The following is a 5,882-nucleotide window of genomic DNA, read 5'->3' as shown; positions in this document are numbered from 1 at the left end:
TAGCCTTGTCAGAAAGTAAAGTATGGTGTTAGCTAGTCTAAGAAAATGTACCAGGAATAGCTTACTGTTTTGTAGGATTTATGGGAAATGCTTCGAGGAATGAATAGACTTGACAGCTGGGCCACTGAGACTGGCCGGAATCAGTATTGCAAAGGAGCTTTGCGTTGCAGGGGAAAACGCGCTTTAGTCTTGAGTGCGGGAGGAATGAAGGCGGCCAAGCAGTGGCTAGATTGTGGCTTCCAACTTTGGGGTTTGGCCCTGATAGGGAACCACTGAGTGACAATGAATCAATAGGTGTCTCTACTAATAGGGATCCCACACAGAAAAAATAGCCACATACTCTTCCTGTTTCCTCCTTTCGCTGGACGTTATATCCAGTCGTGTGTTTTGTTACAGTTCTCAGTACATACCTGATAGAAAACAACCAAGCTGTGAATCACATCCATTTAGGAAAGAAGTTGATTCTTTTTAAACTGACAGCTGTTGTAGGTATGGTGGATTGAAAAGGCAAGCATAAAATGAAATTAAGTAATTTAAGGACAGCTTGTTTTCATTGTTACCAGAAAGTTATTCCCAGATGCTGGAGGAGTAACCTTTTTAGGGATTGAGATTTGACGTTTAAAAGCAGTAATGGGATGCGAATATGGCTTGCCTAATGGCTTCTGTGTTTGGGTTTTAATGTTGACAGGAAAGATGAGTTGCAGGGTCTTCGATGTAAACGTGTTTTTCTTCTGAGAAGTTTTTAGTGTCCATAGCCTGTGATTCACATGTGTGTGCTTTTATTTAAGGAGAGTTTCATTGATTTAAGTGTATTTTTCCCAATTGTAATGCATGTTCTATTTTGAGAATGCCATTCTAATTACAAGAGCATAGAATAAAAAAGAAGTGAGGCAGTAATTAAACGTTATTATTTAGTAACTTTTCTGACCTACGCAACAGGATAATCTGAGGGCATAAACAGAAGTGACTGCTGTTCCTTTGACGATGAAGGATCTTGTTTGGTTTTGAGACTGTTGGCAATTGTTAAAATTAAGGTTACAGGAAATTTTGTTTGTATGTTTGTTTTCAAATGCTTGTTGCCTGGAAGTTGTTTCAGTGGCCAAAGTGGACTTTGATTTTCATTCACAAAGTCCAGAATCCCTTATAATCCTCTTTTATTTATCTAAAAGTAATACCATCAATCCATTGACAAGCAGCCATAAGCTGGGAGTAATATTTTTCCAGTTTTGATAATTTGTCATTGATCTGTCCAAATTGTTTGAACTAGTTGTCTTTTTGTTCAGTAATGTACCTTATAGAAATTGTAGGTCAGGGCTCAAGGTGGAATTTTTCTTGTCCTGTAGAAGTTTCTTCTTTGTCAATTTTTTTTTGGGGAAAATGTGTTATTTTGGTATTAACAATAGTTTACCAGCATGGCTTTACAGACTGTTTCTTGTGTGGCACTTAAATTGTTTTTGTGTGGTGTTTGTAGAAAAGGCAATTGTCGTGAAAGGGAAAGTCCCCTGGGAACGGAGTCAGAGTGCTTGAGGCTGGTCCTGGTACTACCTGGTAACAGTTTCATAATCTCAGAAAGTTACTTAACCTATTTTACTTTGTAAAATAAGAATTAAAAATACCCGCCTACTTCCTAGGATTATTACTGAGGATCTATTGCGATATTGTCTTTTAAATGATATCTTTATACCAGGGACTGCTTTCCTGATCAGAAAGTTATCTCTCGGGTAATCTAAAATTTTCAAATATAGATATATTTTTTCTTAAATTTTGGAGACTCAAATCTGTCATTGATGTGAGAGTAACACTGAAAGTTAAAGACATGCTTTGTTCTAAGAAGCTCTTAGCCATACGTAATCAGAAAACCAAACTTTGAAACAAACCAATTAGGGATACTTATTCCAAGAGCTTTCACTTTAAAATAACCTACTCCCCAGTGTGTGACTATTATAAACAACAAGCTTTTTTAGGAACTTAATTATTACCTAGTAGGGAGTGAATGGCCCTGTGGAATTTCTTGTCCCTTTGATGAGTCAGTCTGGCCATTTCCAGGAGTTCACTTTACATTTGGATAGTATACATTCTGGATCTTGGCACCTCATTTCACCACTTTGGGTCTCACTAGCTTTGCCAGTAAACTTTTAGATCATTGGTTCTTAACTTCTTTTGGATCACGGACTTTTTGAGTACTTAATATAAAAATGCCCAACTCTTCCCGGAAAAATACTCATATGCACAACGTTTTTGTTTTTGTTTGCATCAGACTCAGATACCCCCTGGAACAGATGAACTCCCAATTCCCTTCCATTTCTTAAATTTTAGGATACTGTGATTCTAAAGCATTAAAACTTTTTTGTCTCCAGTAATTATGCACTATTGTATTGTTATGCAGTCACAGAGTTTTTTGGACTTATAAAAATTGCTTTAAAAATTCTCATTCAAATAAACAGCAAACAAATGTTGTGTTATTTTTAAAAGCAGCTTTTGGGGTGAAGTAGGAACCTATAAAACAAGCACTCTTAGGAAAGGCTGAGTAAACCGCTTCAGCAGAATAACACGAACAGTGTTGAAAGCCTCTAGCAGCCTTGAAACAGAATGAAGGAAGAGCCGAGCCATCCGTGGCTCTCAGTGGGAGAGCGTCGCCTCTCTGGGGCATTTGGAAGTATGTAGGGATATTTTTGGTTGTCTCAAAGCGGGGATGGGCTGTGCACTGGCATTTAATGGGTATGAGCCAGGGATGCTAAATGTTTTGCAACATAATTGCTTAGGACAGTTCCAAACAACAAGGAATTGTCCTGCCCAAAACGTCAGTGCCCTTTGACAAACACTGGTGAGCGACTGTGACATGGGGCTACCACAACTGAGATAGCTTTTTCAAACTGAAGCTATTTTGTTCTTTTAAAAATATTATTCAACACGCAAGTTCCCTTTTGGAAGAATTCACCAACAGAAACAAATGATTTATTAGAGAAATTTGGGTTTCTTAAAATGCATATTTACTCTCTGTCCTCTAATAGCTGTTTTAACAGCAGAAGGTGGGGGATACTGCTGTGTCTACTGGAAGTTTGGGAAATGAGAAGTCGAATATTTGTCTAATACAGTATGTAAATTGGCCATATGATTTTTTTTCTTTAATGCATCTTTTTACTCCTTGATCTAGCTCAGTGAAAGAAAATTTCAAGGAGTTCATACATTTATTCTTATGGTCTTTCTGCTTGGACTTTAGTTGGCATTAATACCTTGAGAATGTATTACTGCTGATGTTGTTATCCAGTGTCTACCCATCTTTTCAGTAACCAGATCCTCTTCTGTAGACCCATGTGCCAAAAAAGAAGTCTGAGGAGTTGGGCTGAAATGGGACTCAAGGTTTAGAGGAAAAGAGGATGGGTTTTAGAACCAGTCAGGTGGAAGGTGAAGTTCCAGTGCTAATACTGCATGTCATGTGACCCCAGGCAAGTTCCTAAGTCTCTTTGACTTTATCTCTTTGTATGTAAAATGCAGCTGGCAATACCTACCTTTGGGATGATTCGGAGGATTAGAGTTACTCTGTCTGGCATGGAGTAGACCCTCTGTAAATGGCTGCTAGATCAGTAGTCATGATGCTGCTGATGGTAATGAATTCTGTAGCTATTAAACAGCAGAACGTGTGACCTGCTGACAGTGCTGGATCCCACGGCAAGGAACCGTCTGCAAGACCAGGTCAGGAGGGGATGTTTTCTAGGTTTTCTGGGATTTTTCAGTTGGTGTTTAGAGTCCATTTTCCCATGAGTCAGCTGTAATTTGTACTGTTTTCTCCAGGCTGCTAAACTGTAGATCAAGACTAAGTATTTTTGTGAGGACTCACTGGAGGATAGAATTCCCACCTTGGGTGTTGGGCACAGAGCTCTGTGTGTGATAGAGGCACAGTAAAAAAAAAATAAGTCTGTTGTCTGTGTTTACCACATGGAACTGATAGGCTGTGAAAATCACCAGGACTTACAGATGTTAATCATTTTCATACTGTTTATTTCTAAAGTCACTACCCCACCAGTTTACACACAGATTTTGTCCCAAAATTCATTTGTAAGGTAGTTTGAAACTTGGAAACTCAAGAGAAAATGTACGTTAAATGATGATTAAGTGCTAGGTTAGGTCCTCCTTCCAAAAGGCTGCTTAACCCAATAGAGTTTGCTTCAAAAAGAGTTAACCCAATTTAATTAAAGAAGTATGAATGTGTAGAGCTCCCACTGTGGGCTAGGTAGGTAACTTTCTCGGTACTTAGACACAACTTTTCACAACTTGATAGTGAATAAGACCTACGTGAAAAGTTTATCATCTATAAAACAACTATACGTATCTTAAGGTAGCTATTAGGATCATACTAAAATTTTAAATAAACTGCTTTGAGATTCAAAGGAAATATCTATGTACTGACTGTGACAGTGCTCAAGATATATTGTTGTAGGTGGGATAATAGTAAGTTATAAAAACAGTCTGTATAGTACTTTCCCGTTAAAAAAAGTTGGTATTCATAGAAAAAACGTTGAGGAATACATAACAGTTTGGGGGAGCTGAACATAGCAGTTACAGATGACGGCTTTGGAGCCAGACAGACGACATGGCTTTGAGTCCCAGCTTTATTCTCTTTCTGAGGGTAGAAACTTGGTTAAGTGACTTATCCTTTTGTTGCTTTTTTGCCTCACCTGTAAAATGGACAGAACAATTGCATTTAGCTTCTAGGGTTATTGCGAGAGTTAAATGAATTGCCATATGTCAGGTGCTTAGAGCAGCTCGTAGGAAGCCTCAAATGTTATTTGTCTTAAACAAATGTGTACAAAGGAAAGATCACTTTGGTTTCGCAGGGTGAGCCAATACCTGGAATGATTGTGTTTACAAAGCCCTAGGTTTTAGGAGGCAGGAGCTATGTGGATCAGACTCCTTAGAATCTAGCCAAGAGGTTATTCTTTTTTTTCTTGGCTTCCTTTCTTCTGCTGCCTACTCCAGCCTTCTCACAGTAGCTCCCATGACTGAAATGGGGGCGGACTGGGTCAACGTGGTGGTGGGGACACAGCTGGGGCTCCGGGGAGAGCCGGTTAGGTGTGGTGTCTGTGCTTGGTGTGTGTGTGAGTGAGTGGGTGGTGGGCTGTTTTTTCTAAGATAACTTTTGTGCAGAAGTTTGAATATATAAGCATTAAACATTAAATAAAACAGGTCATTTTGTTCCCCTGTGGAGATTGTCCTCATGAGCAAGTCACATTTTATAGAGAATAGTACAGCATTTTCAGCTGCAGTATGTTGATTTTCTGTAAAATATAAATTTATTTATTTTCTGTAAAGTATAAAAAAAATTCTGCCTGGATCTCCAAGCCCATCAGTTACTTGGCCTTGGAGATTTGAGTAGAAGAAACAGAAACCTGGATTTTGATCTTCCAGTTTCTAGTGGAAGTGTCTCAGACAACCTACCCTGCTTTCTCCCTGATGTGAAGCAAACTGTCTTAACTATTCTTCTAAACTTTAAGTCTCTTATGTCACTAATTCTGTCCTAGTGAATGTAACTGTAGCACTTTATTTTTTATTACATCATGTATATGAAAATGCTTTTTAAACCTTTTCTTATTCAGTAAATAACTAATTTAAATGTATGTAAAAGCTTGTCATTTCATTATTTGGCCTTTTAAATTAATGAAGTATTGAAATCAGGAAAATTGTAGTCATTTATTAGGCGCACATTGATTTCCTTTTTCTTATTTCTTGCAGGATTTCTGGTAGGTCCTGTTTTAGGACGAGATGCAGCACTGTTGAAACGCCACTCTGCTTTGGTTCAGGCAGTTGGCTTTTCAGCTGGGAAGCCATTTCTTCTTCTTCTTCTTTTTTTTTTTTTTTTTCCGACTTACTGAACTTATGAAACC

Source organism: Vicugna pacos, chromosome 5, assembly GCF_048564905.1.
Source record: "Vicugna pacos chromosome 5, VicPac4, whole genome shotgun sequence".
Classification (NCBI taxonomy): Eukaryota; Metazoa; Chordata; class Mammalia; order Artiodactyla; family Camelidae; genus Vicugna; species Vicugna pacos.
This window is presented reverse-complemented; position numbering follows the sequence as displayed.